This window comes from Oncorhynchus masou, chromosome 27 (genome assembly GCF_036934945.1).
Source record: "Oncorhynchus masou masou isolate Uvic2021 chromosome 27, UVic_Omas_1.1, whole genome shotgun sequence".
Taxonomy (NCBI): Eukaryota; Metazoa; Chordata; class Actinopteri; order Salmoniformes; family Salmonidae; genus Oncorhynchus; species Oncorhynchus masou.
In genome coordinates, this window is record NC_088238.1 from 3521976 (window position 1) to 3538785 (window position 16810).

General features: G+C 44.5%; 1 pseudogene; it reads left to right on the forward strand.

Moving 5' to 3' along the window:
* LOC135516564 (thyrotropin-releasing hormone-degrading ectoenzyme-like) overlaps positions 1–16422 on the forward strand; it is a 343742-nt pseudogene extending 327320 nt beyond the window's left edge.
* The last annotated feature ends 388 nt before the right edge of the window (positions 16423–16810 follow it).

Here is a 16810-nt window from a genome sequence, read left to right on the forward strand (position 1 = left end):
GTGGCCACCAGCTGCATTAAGTAGTGCAGTGCATCTCCTCCTCATGGACTGCACCAGATTTGCCAGTTCTTGCTGTGATATGTTACCCCACTCTTCCACCAAGGCACCTGCAAGTTCCCAGACATTTCTGGGGGGGAATGTCCCTAGCCCTCACCCTCCGATCCAACAGGTCCCGGACGTGCTCAATTGGATTAAAATCCGGGCTCTTCGCTGGCCATGGCAGAACACTGACATTCCTGTCTTGCAAGGAATCATGCACAGAATGAGCAGTATGGCTGGTGGCATTATCATGCTGGAGGGTCATGACAGGATGAGCCTACAGGAAGGGTACCACATGAGGGAAGAGGATGTCTTCCCTGTAACGCACAGCGTTGAGATTGCCAGCAATGACAACAAGCTCAGTCCGATGATGCTGAGACACACCGCACCAGACCATGACGGACCCTGCACATCCAAATCAATCCTGCTCCAGAGTACAGGCCTCAGTGTAACGCTCATTCCTTCCACGATAAACGCAAATCCAACCATCACCCCTGGTGAGACAAAACCGCGACTCGTCAGTGAAGAGCACTTTTTGCCAGTCCTGTCTGGTCCAGCGACGGTGGGTTTGTGCCCATAGGTGACGTTGTTGCCGGTGATGTCTGGTGAGCACCTGCCTTACAACAGGCCTACAAGCCCTCAGTCCAGCCTCTCTCAGCCTATTGCGGACAGTCTGAGCACTGATGGAGGAATTGTGCATTCCTGGTGTAACTCGAGCAGTTGTTGTTGCCATCCTGTACTTGTCCCACAGGTGTGATGTTCGGATGTACCGAACCTGTGCAAGTGTTGTTACATGTGGTCTGCCACTGTGAGGATGATCAGCTGTCCGTCCTGTCTCCCTGTAGCGCTGTCATAGAAGTCCCACAGTACAGATATTGCAATTTATTGCCCTGGATCTGCAGTCCTCATGCCTCCTTGCAGCATGCCTAAGGCACATTCACGCAGATGGACAGGGACCCTGGGCATCTTTCTTTTGGTGTTTTTCAGAGTCAGTAGAAAGGCCCCTTTAGTGTCCTAAGTTTTCATAACTGTGACCTTAATTGCCTACCATTTTGTAAGCTGTTAGTGTCTAAGTGACCGTTCCACAGGTGCGTGTTCATTAATTGTTTGTGATCTGTGAAGTTATTTGGATTGTCACTAATTATCTTTGAAAGACAGGGTCCTGAACAGGGATGTTTCTTTTCTTCCTGAGTTTACAACAGGCTTGGTGTGTAGTTGGTGTTTGTACAGATATCGGATCTTAATTTGACCAGTTTCGTCTCAGAAGTCAAATTAACTTGCATCAGGAGGATTTGATATTCTCAAAAAAAAACAGGAAATTTGTTTTGATAGGCTACAAAAAAAATACACTTGTATTTTATAATTTAGGCCAGTATCTATCGTGTGTTATTAAGCTATATAAAATGACAGTTGTTGATGTGTGATTTGAGGGTTTTTTCCATTTGAATGTCTCAGTAGTAGGACCTGCAGTATTAGGACATGCATCCCGTCTAGTGAATGTCTCAGTAGTAGGACCTGCAGTTTTAGGACATCCCGTCTAGTGAATGTCTCAGTAGTAGGACCTGCAGTATTAGGACATGCATCCTGTCTAGTGAATGTCTCAGTAGTAGGACCTGCAGTTTTAGGACATCCCGTCTAGTGAATGTCTCAGTAGTAGGACCTGCAGTATTAGGACATCCTGTCTAGTGAATGTCTCAGTAGTAGGACCTGCAGTATTAGGACATCCCGTCTAGTGAATGTCTCAGTAGTAGGACCTGCAGTATTAGGACATGCATCCCATCTAGTGAATGTCTCAGTAGTAGGACCTGCAGTATTAGGACATGCATCCCGTCTAGTGAATGTCTCAGTAGTAGGACCTGCGGTATTAGGACATCCCGTCTAGTGAATGTCTCAGTAGTAGGACCTGCAGCATTAGGACATCCTGTCTAGTGAATGTCTCAGTAGTAGGACCTGCACTATTAGGACATGCATCCCGTCTAGTGAATGTCTCAGTAGTAGGACCTGCAGTATTAGGACATCCTGTCTAGTGAATGTCTCAGTAGTAGGACCTGCAGTATTAGGACATGCATCCTGTCTAGTGAATGTCTCAGTAGTAGGACCTGCAGTATTAGGACATCCCGTCTAGTGAATGTCTCAGTAGTAGGACCTGCAGTATTAGGACATGCATCCTGTCTAGTGAATGTCTCAGTAGTAGGACCTGCAGTATTAGGACATCCCGTCTAGTGAATGTCTCAGTAGTAGGACCTGCAGTATTAGGACATCCCGTCTAGTGAATGTCTCAGTAGTAGGACCTGCAGTATTAGGACATCCTGTCTAGTGAATGTCTCAGTAGTAGGACCTGCAGTATTAGGACATCCTGTCTAGTGAATGTCTCAGTAGTAGGACCTGCAGTATTAGGACATCCTGTCTAGTGAATGTCTCAGTAGTAGGACCTGCAGCATTAGGACATGCATCCTGTCTAGTGAATGTCTCAGTAGTAGGACCTGCAGTATTAGGACATCCCGTCTAGTGAATGTCTCAGTAGTAGGACCTGCAGTATTAGGACATCCTGTCTAGTGAATGTCTCAGTAGTAGGACCTGCAGTATTAGGACATCCCGTCTAGTGAATGTCTCAGTAGTAGGACCTGCAGTATTAGGACATCCTGTCTAGTGAATGTCTCAGTAGTAGGACCTGCAGTATTAGGACATCCTGTCTAGTGAATGTCTCAGTAGTAGGACCTGCAGTATTAGGACATGCATCCCGTCTAGTGAATGTCTCAGTAGTAGGACCTGCAGTATTAGGACATCCTGTCTAGTGAATGTCTCAGTAGTAGGACCTGCAGTATTAGGACATGCATCCCGTCTAGTGAATGTCTCAGTAGTAGGACCTGCAGTATTAGGACATGCATCATGTCTAGTGAATGTCTCAGTAGTAGGACCTGCAGTATTAGGACATGCATCCTGTCTAGTGAATGTCTCAGTAGTAGGACCTGCAGTATTAGGACATCCCGTCTAGTGAATGTCTCAGTAGTAGGACCTGCAGTATTAGGACATCCTGTCTAGTGAATGTCTCAGTAGTAGGACCTGCAGTATTAGGACATGCATCCTGTCTAGTGAATGTCTCAGTAGTAGGACCTGCAGTATTAGGACATGCATCCTGTCTAGTGAATGTCTCAGTAGTAGGACCTGCAGTATTAGGACATCCCGTCTAGTGAATGTCTCAGTAGTAGGACCTGCAGTATGAGGACATGCATCCTGTCTAGTGAATGTCTCAGTAGTAGGACCTGCAGTATTAGGACATCCCGTCTAGTGAATGTCTCAGTAGTAGGACCTGCAGTATTAGGACATGCATCATGTCTACTGAATGTCTCAGTAGTAGGACCTGTAGTATTAGGACATCCCGTCTAGTGAATGTCTCAGTAGTAGGACCTGCACTATTAGGACATCCTGTCTAGTGAATGTCTCAGTAGTAGGACCTGCAGTATTAGGACATCCCGTCTAGTGAATGTCTCAGTAGTAGGACCTGCAGTATTAGGACATCCATCCAGTCTAGTGAATGTCTCAGTAGTAGGACCTGCAGTATTAGGACATCCTGTCTAGTGAATGTCTCAGTAGTAGGACCTGCAGTATTAGGACATGCATCCCGTCTAGTGAATGTCTCAGTAGTAGGACCTGCAGTATTAGGACATGTATACTGTCTAGTGAATGTCTCAGTAGTAGGACCTGCAGTATTAGGACATCCCGTCTAGTGAATGTCTCAGTAGTAGGACCTGCAGTATTAGGACATCCCGTCTAGTGAATGTCTCAGTAGTAGGACCTGCAGTATTAGGACATCCCGTCTAGTGAATGTCTCAGTAGTAGGACCTGCAGTATTAGGACATCCTGTCTAGTGAATGTCTCAGTAGTAGGACCTGCAGTATTAGGACATGCATCCCGTCTAGTGAATGTCTCAGTAGTAGGACCTGCAGTATTAGGACATGCATCCCGTCTAGTGAATGTCTCAGTAGTAGGACCTGCAGTATTAGGACATCCCGTCTAGTGAATGTCTCAGTAGTAGGACCTGCAGTATTAGGACATCCCGTCTAGTGAATGTCTCAGTAGTAGGACCTGCAGTATTAGGACATGCATCCTGTCTAGTGAATGTCTCAGTAGTAGGACCTGCAGTATTAGGACATGCATCCCGTCTAGTGAATGTCTCAGTAGTAGGACCTGCAGTATTAGGACATGCATCCTGTCTAGTGAATGTCTCAGTAGTAGGACCTGCAGTATTAGGACATGTATACTGTCTAGTGAATGTCTCAGTAGTAGGACCTGCAGTATTAGGACATGTATACTGTCTAGTGAATGTCTCAGTAGTAGGACCTGCAGTATGAGGACATGCATCCCGTCTAGTGAATGTCTCAGTAGTAGGACCTGCAGTATTAGTACATGTATACTGTCTAGTGAATGTCTCAGTAGTAGGACATGCAGTATGAGGACATCCCGTCTAGTGAATGTCTCAGTAGTAGGACCTGTAGTATTAGGACATCCCGTCTAGTGAATGTCTCAGTAGTAGGACCTGCAGTATTAGGACATGCATCCTGTCTAGTGAATGTCTCAGTAGTAGGACCTGCACTATTAGGACATCCCGTCTAGTGAATGTCTCAGTAGTAGGACCTGCAGTATTAGGACATGCATCCTGTCTAGTGAATGTCTCAGTAGTAGGACCTGCAGTATTAGGACATGCATCCTGTCTAGTGAATGTCTCAGTAGTAGGACCTGCATTATTAGGACATCCCGTCTAGTGCGTTGGTGTGTGATCGAGCGAGAGAGAAAGAGAACTGCAGGTGTTCATTGAATTTATGTAAATCACGATGCTCATTTGAATATTGTTACTCATTGTTTATTTATTCCTCACCTTATTATTTTTTAATTAAATTTTTCTGTTTGTATTGTTTTTCTTTTTTTTCTCTCTGCATTGTTGGGAAGGGCCCGTAAGTAAGCATTTCACTGTTAATCTACACCTGTTGTTTACAACGCATGTGACAAATACAATTTGATTCTAATTTCCTGTGTGCAGGAACATTTTCTGCGAAAACAGAGTGATCAAATTAAGATATTACATACGTAGTTTATAGTTTTAAATTGTATTAGAGAAGAATCCCCTTCTTTTTGGCTTCAGGTGAGAAAGCAGCAGTGACTTAACAATGCCATAGCCAGGCAGGTAGGCTACACCTACAGATGTAGGATCTTCATTTGAGCCAGTTTGCTACAACAGGAAATTATCCTGCATCAACAGGAAATGTGAGTTATTATATGGATTATAATTAATGGAAATGTTTTGTAGGGATTGATACGTTTTTCGTCGGGGCAAATCAAGTCTGAAATCTCAAAGTGAAAATTCCAAACTTTAGGAACCTCAGCAACAAAAGAGTGATCAAAGTAAGATTCTACATCTGTAGGCTGGTATGATTCTGGAGTAAAATAGCAAGATGTCTTTAGGTTGTTCCTATCTCTGCATCTTTATGGCCCTGGCAAATATCTAAATAGCAAGACAAATGAATGAACTTTCTCCAAGAAAGTGCTTAGTCAGAGGGTTCATCGGACATCTCTCATTAATCAATTCTACCTCACTAGGTGGAAGTCGAACGTGTTCCCAGCTTATGCCGCAAAAAAATTTCAAGCTGAAAGCCTGCAACAAGAGAACATGGCACTCCTTTTGTCATCTAAATTAAAAAAAGGCTCTATTAGATCGGTTTAACACACTGTTATATTAAGATGTGTTATTTTTACACCTTGAGCCACGTGATGATAAACAGAAGCTGTCAGTGTCCCAACAGCAGTGATGTGAGGTGACAGGCAGACCACCACCAGGGACCATGCTCCTCTATTGACCTTCAGCCCTAGGGAGGGATGGAGGGAGGGAGGGATGGAGGGAGGGAGGGATGGAGAGAGGGAGGGAGGGAGGGAGGGAGGGAGAGAGAGAGAGGGAGAGAGAGAGAGAGAGAGAGGGAGGGAGGGAGAGAGAGAGAGAGAGAGAGAGAGAGAGAGAGAGAGAGAGAGAGAGAGAGAGAGAGAGAGAGAGAGAGAGAGAGAGAGAGAGAGAGAATCAGGGGATGTTTAACCTCCTTTACTGGATGTCTCGTTCTTGTCCAATGCCACGAGCTCTGCTTCCTTCCATTCCTCCATCTGTCCATCTGTCCAGCCTGGCTGGGCACTGAGTGGGCTTCAGAGGGGTTGAGGAGGACAGGAGGGCAGCTGGTTTGGGCCTTGGCCTGGGGGTACAGGGGAGAGATGTCACTACCACTCATACTGAAGCGGGCTGCCCTCAGAGACAGTGCAATGTGTGTGTATGTGTGTGTGTGTGTGTTTGTGTGTGTGTGTGTGTGCGTATGTGTGTGTCTACTTAGCTGAATTAGTTGAATGGAAACAGCCTGAGGGCTGGAGGACGCAACTTCTCTGCTGCTGCCACTGCTTTATTACACGGAGAGATGGAAGGATGAAGGGAAAGAGGGAGATATGGAAGGATGAAGGGTAAGAGGGAGAGATGTGGGGAAGGAGGGATGAAGGGAAAGAGGGAGAGATGTGGGGAAGGAAGGATTGAGGGAGGGAAAGAGGAGGTAGGGGAGTTATGGGAGTAGGGGTGGAGAGAGTGAGGTGGCAGGAGGGAGGGCTAGAAGGAAGGGAGAGAGGTAAAACAGACAGAGGGAAGGACGAGAGATAGAGGAGGGACAGGGGAGGAGGGAGGTAGAGATAGGGGAGGAGGGAGGTAGAGATAGGGGAGGAGGGACAGGGGAGGAAGGAGGTAGAGATAGGGGAGGAGGGACAGGGGAGTAGGGAGGTAGAGATAGGGGAGGAGGGACAGGGGAGGAGGGAGGTAGAGATAGGGGAGGAGGGAGGTAGAGATAGGGGAGGAGGGACAGGGGAGGAGGGAGGTAGAGATAGGGGAGGAGGGAGGTAGAGATAGGGGAGGAGGGACAGGGGAGGAGGGAGGTAGAGATAGGGGAGGAGGGACAGGGGAGGAGGGAGGTAGAGATAGGGGAGGAGGGACAGGGGAGGAGGGAGGTAGAGATAGGGGAGGAAAGACAGGGGAGGAGGGAGGAAGAGATAGGGGAGGAATGACAGGGGAGGAGGGAGGTAGTGGATGGACAGGTGAGGAGAGAGGTAGAGATAGGGGAGGAGGGAGGTAGAGATAGGGGAGGTAGAGATAGGGGGAGGTAGAGAGGGGAGGAAAGACAGGGAGGAGGGAGGAAGAGATGGGGGAGGTAGAGATAGGGGAGGCGGAGGTAGAGATAGGGGAGGAGGGAGGTTGAGATAGGGGAGGAGGGAGGTAGAGATAGGGGAGGAAAGACAGGGGAGGAGGGAGGAAGAGATAGGGGAGGAGGGAGGTAGAGATAGGGGAGGCGGAGGTAGAGATAGGGGAGGAGGGAGGTAGAGATAGGGGAGGAGGGAGGTAGAGATAGGGGAGGAAAGACAGGGGAGGAGGGAGGAAGAGATAGGGGAGGAATGACAGGGGAGGAGGGAGTTAGTGGATGGACAGGTGAGGAGACAGGTAGAGATAGGGGAGGAGGGAGGTAGAGATAGGGGAGGTAGAGATAGGGGAGGTAGAGAGGGGAGGAAAGACAGGGGAGGAGGGAGGAAGAGATGGGGAGGTCGAGATAGGGGAGGCGGAGGTAGAGATAGTGGAGGAGGGAGGTAGAGATAGGGGAGGAGGGAGGTAGAAATAGGGGAGGAATGACAGGGAAGGCAGGTAGAGATAGGGGAGGAATGACAGGGGATGGGAGGTAGAGATAGGGGAGGTAGAGATAGGGGAGGAGGGAGGTAGAGATAGGGGAGGAGGGAGGTAGAGATAGGGGAGGAGGGAGGTAGAAATAGGGGAGGGGGAGGTAGAGATAGGGGAGGAGGGAGGTAGAGATAGGGGGAGGAGGGAGGTAGAGATAGGGGAGGAGGGAGGTAGAATAGGGGAGGAATGACAGGGGAAGGGAGGTAGAAATAGGGGAGGAATGACAGGGGAAGGGAGGTAGAGATAGGGGAGGTAGAGATAGGGAGGAGGGAGGTAGAAATAGGGGTGGAATGACAGGGGAAGGGAGGTAGAGATAGGGGAGGTAGAGATAGGGAGGAGGGAGGTAGAAATAGGGGTGGAATGACAGGGGAAGCTAGATAGAGATAGGGGAGGTAGAGATAGGGGAGGAGGGAGGTAGAGATAGGGGAGGAGGGAGGTGAACATAGGGGAGGAATGACAGGTGAGGAGGGAGGTAGAGATAGTGGAGGAAGGACAGGGGAGGTTATCGGTGATGGTGTGGGGTCCAGGGATGTAATGTTATTGGTGATGGTGTGGGGTCCAGGGATGTAATGTTATCAGTGATGGTATGGGGTCCAGGGATGTAATGTTATCGGTGATGGTGTGGGGTCCAGGGATGTAATGTTATTGGTGATGGTGTGGGGTCCAGGGATGTAATGTTATCGGTGATGGTGTGGGGTCCAGGGATGTAATGTTATTGGTGATGGTGTGGGGGCCAGGGATGTAATGTTATCGGTGATTGTGTGGGGTCCAGGGATGTAATGTTATTGGTGATGGTGTGGGGTCCAGGGATGTAATGTTATTGGTGATGGTTTAGTTCTGTGGTGGTCTTTAGTTCTGTGGTGGTCTCTTCAGTTCTATTTAGTTCTGTGGTGGTCTATTTAGTTCTGTGGTACTTTGGCTGTGTGTGTTGTCATCAGTCAGACCCAATACCCTGGCTGTGTGTTATCATCAGTCAGACCCAATACCCTGGCTGTGTGTTGTCATCAGTCAGACCCAATAACCTGGCTGTGTGTTGTCATCAGTCAGACCCAATACTCTGGCTGTGTGTGTTATCATCAGTCAGACCCAATAACCTGGCTGTGTGTGTCATCAGTCAGACCCAATACCCTGGCTGTGTGTGTTGTTATCAGTCAGACCCAATACCCTGGCTGTGTGTGTTGTCAGTCAGACCCAATACCCTGGCTGTGTGTGTTGTCAGTCAGACCCAGTACCCTGGCTGTGTGTGTTGTCAGTCAGACCCAGTACCCTGGCTGTGTGTGTTGTCAGTCAGACCCAGTACCCTGGCTGTGTGTTATCATCAGTCAGACCCAATACCCTGGCTGTGTGTGTTATCAGTCAGACCCAATACCCTGGCTGTGTGTGTTGTCATCAGTCAGACCCAATACCCTGGCTGTGTGTGTTGTCAGTCAGACCCAGTACCCTGGCTGTGTGTTATCATCAGTCAGACCCAATACCCTGGCTGTGTGTGTTATCAGTCAGACCCAATACCCTGGCTGTGTGTGTTATCATCAGTCAGACCCAATACCCTGGCTGTGTGTGTTGTCATCAGTCAGACCCAATACCCTGGCTGTGTGTGTTATCAGTCAGACCCAGTACCCTGCCTGTGTGTGTTGTTATCAGTCAGACCCAATACCCTGGCTGTGTGTGTTATCATCAGTCAGACCCAATACCCTGGCTGTGTGTTATCATCAGTCAGACCCAATACCCTGGCTGTGTGTGTTATCATCAGTCAGACCCAATACCCTGGCTGTGTGTTATCATCAGTCAGACCGAGACAAGCAAACAGAAGAGTCTTGCCTTCTTGAGTTGTTTGTGCCGTTCACCACTAATATCCCTCACCGGTAGGATTCTACACGGGATTCAAGGAGGCCGAGGATGTAATGGGCCTGTTGTAATTACACCCCGATGAGTCATCTTCACAGCCAGACATCGCCTTACCAATTTAGTCAAATCCCTGTACTAACGGCTGTTCGAAGCAGCCCCATCTATCTGCTGTAAATGACTCACATTACAGTACGCCACGCGACAGTGTAGCGTATTAACAGGCTGATCAATGGATCTGAATACTAAAGGTCAATTGGTAAAAGACAACAAAACATCATTCACATTTTACAACACAGATCACTGCACACAATATACTACAGACAGTATAGGCAAGGTATTCACACAACTCACACCAATATACTACAGACGGTATAGACAAGGTATTCACACAACTCACATCAATATACTACAGACAGAATACACAAGGTATTCACACAACTCACATCAATATACTATAGACAGTATAGACAAGGTATTCACACAACTCACACCAATATACTACAGACGGTATAGACAAGGTATTCACACAACTCACATCAATATACTACAGACATAATACACAAGGTATTCACACAACTCACATCAATATACTACAGACAGTATAGACAAGGTATTCACACAACTCACATCAATATACTACAGACAGTATAGACAAGGTATTCACACAACTCACACCAATATACTACAGACGGTATAGACAAGGTATTCACACAACTCACATCAATATACTACAGATAGTATAGACAAGGTATTCACACAACTCACATCAATATACTACAGATGGTATAGACAAGGTATTCACACAACTCACATCAATATACCACAGACAGTATAGACAAGGTATTCACACAACTCACATCAATATACTACAGACAGTTTAGACAAGGTATTCACACAACTCACATCAATATACTATAGACAGTATAGACAAGGTATTCACACAACTCACATCAATATACTACAGACAGTATAGACAAGGTATTCACACAACTCACATCAATATACTACAGAATGTATAGACAAGGTATTCACACAACTCACATCAATATACTACAGACAGTATAGACAAGGTATTCACACAATTCAAATCAATATACTACAGACAGTATAGACAAGGTATTCACACAACTCACATCAATATACTACAGACAGTATAGACAAGGTATTCACACAACTCACATCAATATACTATAGAGAGTATAGACAAGGTATTCACACAACTCACATCAATATACTACAGACAGTATAGACAAGGTATTCACACAACTCACATCAATATACTACAGACAGTATAGACAAGGTATTCAGACAACTCACATCAATATACTACAGAATGTATAGACAAGGTATTCACACAACTCACATCAATATACTACAGACAGCATAGACAAGGTATTCACACAACTCACATCAATATACTACAGACAGTATAGACAAGGTATTCACACAACTCACATCAATATACTACAGACGGTATAGACAAGGTGTTCACACAACTCACATCAATATACTACAGACAGTATAGACAAGGTATTCACACAACTCACATCAATATACTACAGACAGTATAGACAAGGTATTCACACAACTCACATCAATATACTATAGACAGTATAGACAAGGTATTCACACAACTCACATCAATATACTATAGACAGTATAGACAAGGTATTCACACAACTCACATCAATATACTACAGATGGTATAGACAAGGTGTTCACACAACTCACATCAATATACTACAGACAGTATAGACAAGGTATTCACACAACTCACACCAATATACTACAGACAGTATAGACAAGGTATTCACACAACTCACATCAATATACTACAGACAGTATAGACAAGGTATTCACACAACTCACATCAATATACTATAGACAGTATAGACAAGGTATTCACACAACTCACATCAATATACTACAGACAGTATAGACAAGGTATTCACACAACTCACATCAATATACTACAGACAGTATAGACAAGGTATTCAGACAACTCACATCAATATACTACAGAATGTATAGACAAGGTTTTCACACAACTCACATCAATATACTACAGACAGCATAGACAAGGTATTCACACAACTCACATCAATATACTACAGACAGTATAGGCAAGGTATTCACACAACTCACATCAATATACTACAGACAGCATAGACAAGGTATTCACACAACTCACATCAATATACTACAGACAGTATAGACAAGGTATTCACACAACTCACATCAATATACTACAGACAGTATAGACGAGGTATTCACACAACTCACATCAATATACTACAGACAGTATAGACAAGGTATTCACACAACTCACATCAATATACTACAGACAGTATAGACAAGGTATTCACACAACTCACATCAATATACTACATACGGTATAGAGAAGGTATTCACACAACTCACATCAATACAATGTCCAATATACTACAGACAGTACAGACAAGGTATTCACACAACCTACTTTAATACAAGGGCCAATATACTATGGACAGAATATACAAGGTATTCACACAACTCACATCAATATACTACAGACAGTATAGACAAGGTATTCACACAACTCACATCAATACAATGTCCAGTATACTACAGACAGTATAGACAAGGTTTTCACATAACTTACTTTAATACAAGGTCCAATATCCTATAGACAGTACTAAGTAGGTATGGCAGCGCTGTTGTATACAGCAGTCGAATACTGTGGTGCTGTTGTATACAGCAGAAGGATACAGTGGTGCTGTTGAATACAGTAGTCGAATACAGTGGTGCTGTTGTGTACAGTAGTCATTTACAGTGGTGCTGTTGTGTACAGCAGTCGAATACAGTGGTGCTGTTGTATACAGTTATCATTTACAGTGGTGCTGTTGTATACAGTAGTCATTTACAGTGGGCCTGTTGTGTACAGTAGTCATTTACAGTGGTGCTGTTGTGTACAGTACTCAAATACAGTGGTGCTGTTGTGTACAGCAGTCGAATACAGTGGTGCTGTTGTATACAGTAGTCATTTACAGTGGTGCTGTTGTGTTCAGTAGTCATTTGCAGTGGTGCTGTTGTGTTCAGTAGTCATTTACAGTGGGCCTGTTGTGTTCAGTAGTCATTTACAGTGGTGCTGTTGTGTACAGTACTCGAATACAGTGGTGCTGTTGTGTACAATAGTCATTTACAGTGGTGCTGTTGTGTACAGTACTCGAATACAGTGGTGCTGTTGTGTACAGCAGTCGAATACAGTGGTGCTGTTGTATACAGTAGTCATTTACAGTGGTGCTGTTGTGTACAGTAGTAGAATACAGTGGTGCTGTTGTGTACAGTAGTCATATACAGTGGGCCTGTTGTGTTCAGTAGTCATTTACAGTGGTGCTGTTGTGTACAGCAGTCGAATACAGTGGTGCTGTTGTATACAGTAGTCATTTACAGTGGTGCTGTTGTGTACAGTAGTCATTTACAGTGGTGCTGTTGTATACAGTAGAAGGATACAGTGATGATGTTATGTACATCAGTAGCATACACTTGTGCTGTTATATGTAATAGAGTCATACAGTGGTGCTGTTGTGTACAGTAGTAATATACAGTGGTGCTGGTGTGTACAGTAGTAGGATACAGTGGTGCTGGTGTGTACAGTACTAGGATACAGTGGTGCTGGTGTGTACAGTAGTAATATATAGTGGTGCTGGTGTGTACAGGAGAAGGATACAGTGGTGCTGGTGTGTACACTAGTAGGATACAGTGGTGCTGGTGTGTACAGTAGTAGGATACAGTTGTGCTGGTGTGTACAGTAGAAGGATACAGTGGTGCTGGTGTGTACAGTAGTAGGATACAGTGGTGCTGGTGTGTACAGTAGTAGGATACAGTGGTGCTGGTGTGTACAGGAGAAGGATACAGTGGTGCTGGTGTGTACACTAGTAGGATACAGTGGTGCTGGTGTGTACAGTAGTAGGATACAGTGGTGCTGGTGTGTACAGTAGTAGGATACAGTGGTGCTGGTGTGTACAGTAGTAGGATACAGTGGTGCTGGTGTGTACAGGAGAAGGATACAGTGGTGCTGGTGTGTACAGTAGTAATATACAGTTGTGCTGTTGTGTACAGTAGTAGGCTGCAAGATCTGTTTCCTTTCCCAACTCCGTTTACTTTCCCAACTCTTCAGGCACTGCCTCTGAGAGACATAGATCTATAATCAGTAGACCTCTGAGAGACGTAGATCTATAATCAGTAGACCTCTGAGAGACATAGATCTATAATCAGTAGATCTCTGAGAGACATAGTTCTATAGAGAGACATAGGTCTATAGAGATGCATAGTTCTATAATCAGTAGACCTCTGAGAGACATAGATCTATAATCAGTAGACCTCTGAGAGACGTAGATCTATAATCAGTAGACCTCTGAGAGACGTAGATCTATAATCAGTAGACCTCTGAGAGACATAGATCTATAATCAGGAGACCTCTGAGAGACGTAGATCTATAATCAGTAGACCTCTGAGAGACGTAGATCTATAATCAGTAGACCTCTGAGAGACGTAGATCTATAATCAGTAGACCTCTGAGAGACGTAGATCTAGAATCAGTAGACCTCTGAGAGACATAGATCTATAATCAGTAGACCTCTGAGAGACATAGATCCATAATCAGTAGACCTCTGAGAGACGTAGATCTATAATCAGTAGACCTCTGAGAGATGTAGATCTATAATCAGTAGACCTCTGAGAGATGTAGATCTATAATCAGTAGACCTCTAAGAGACGTAGATCTATAATCAGTAGACCTCTGAGAGACGTAGATCTATAATCAGTAGATCTCTGAGAGACATAGTTCTATAGAGAGACATAGGTCTATAGAGATACATAGTTCTATAATCAGTAGACCTCTGAGAGACATAGATCTATAATCAAGAGACCTCTGAGAGACATAGATCTATAATCAGGAGACCTCTGAGAGACATAGTTATATAATCAGGAGACCTCTGAGAGACATAGATCTATAATCAGTAGACCTCTGAGAGACGTAGATCTATAATCAGTAGACCTCTGAGAGACATAGATCCATAATCAGTAGACCTCTGAGAGACGTAGATCTATAATCAGTAGACCTCTGAGAGACGTAGATCTATAATCAGTAGACCTCTGAGAGACATAGTTCTAGAATCAGTAGACCTCTGGGAGACGTAGATCTATAATCAGTAGACCTCTGAGAGATGTAGTTCTAGAATCAGGAAACAGATATTCCATGTTCCTTTTGTTCCGTTCTTCTTCCTCTTCTTCATTCCCATTGTTGAACTCTCCTTGCTGTCCACACCAGGCTGGATATCTAGCTACCAAACTTGTTAAATCCTGCCGATGTCTCGCTGTCTCAGCTGGCCGGCTGTGTTGACCCTCTCGTACAGCCTTTCCTTGAGCCCACCATGACAGCGGATTCATGAAATGCGTCGTTCGGAGAGAATAGTTCTAAAGAAAAATGTATTTTTAAACAACGATAATCAAAATATCATAATTTCAGCTATAATTTATAAATTATAATTTATTATAATTTCATATTATAACTTGTAAAGAATACTTAAGAGTACATAATTCGCTGACCACCCTGCCTTTGATTAGATAGGTCTCTTTCCCTGCTAATGATATGCTATCCAAAATAGCGAAGTAGCCGAATAGGCAATGTGATAAGATTATAAACCTGCGTTGCTGGAGGAATCCTACAGTGAATTATGTGAAGATATACACTGACATTGTTCTAGTTGAGGTATGTGGCACAGAAACATGGCTGTACATTGTGACTACTGGGAACTCATTATAAATAGTTCAAAAGCAGCCTTGGCTTGGCTTGCTCACAGACGTTGGGCTCTAGACAGGCAACATGTCTCACTCTACATGTGCTCAGAAGACACGCAGAATTCCCAAACTTCTCATTCACTGGGGAAGAGAATTTGAGTAAGACGGACATTTTTTATTTATTTTTTTGGTCTTGGAGTTTTGACAATTCTGCAATATTTATTTTGTTTTATTACATGAGGTGCCACATAAGAACACATTGACAAATCTCTCCTTCCCAGTTGGGTATAATTTGCATAAATCAAATTGATATTCTATTGAAAGGGATTAGCTGTGCATTTGTCTGGGTGTAGGGGGAATAATCTCCAGAAGCAACTCTGCTGTCCGTCAAGCTGGGTATATTATATTTGTGCCTGACATGTTAAATTAAAACAATCTGTCTCTAAAATATGTCATTGTCCCTTTACAGGATTACTTGATGACACACATGTACAGCAACGCAGGCAGAGACGACTTGTGGAACAAACTGACTGAGGTATGGAATGTTGATTGCTCTCTCTCTCTCTCTCTCTCTCTCTCTGTCTCTCTCTCTCTCCTCTCTCCTCTCTCGCTCTCTCTCTTCCTCTCTCTCTCTGTCTCTCTCTCTCTCTCTTCCTCTCTCTCTCTCTCTCTGTCTCTCTCTCTCTCTTCCTCTCTCTCTCTCTCTTCCCCTCTCTCTCTCTCTCTCTTTCTCTCTTCCCTCTCTCTCTCTCTCTCTCTCTCTCTCTCTCTCTTCCTCTCTCTTCCTCTCTCTCTCCCCCTCTCTCTCTACCTCTATCTCTCTCTCTCCTCTCTCCTCTCTCTCTCTCTTGGCCGAGGGGTAGAAACACAACACTGTCCACTGGCACCCTGCAGAACATGTCAAAATGGAAAATGTGAAAATGAACCTGTTTTTTTTTTGTTGTTGTTGTGTTTGCCAGATGAAACTATTTATCTTGTCTCACATTCTGTCTCCCGCTAGCACAGCTGCAGCATAGTCTCTATTGTAGAACAACATACAGTATAAAACAACATATAGGTCAGGGACTATTGGGCAGCTCTCTTCTCAACAGCGATAGACTTCACAGTCATGCCTGGTGAACTGGTCACCAATATATATATATTTTTTAATTGAATTTAATTTTACCAGTTAAGAACACATTCTTATTTTCAATGATGGCCTAAGAACAGTGGGTTAACTATCTGTGGGGAGGGAGAAGCTATTGTCCAAAATCAACAGGGGGAATTCAATTCAAAACTACTTTATATTGTCCCTCTGCAATTATACAGTGGCGATTCAGACATTTACAACCAACAGACAGTAAATAGATGAGACTATGAGAGACATGAGGATTTAAAAGGGCAGTTTAATATTAATGGGTGACA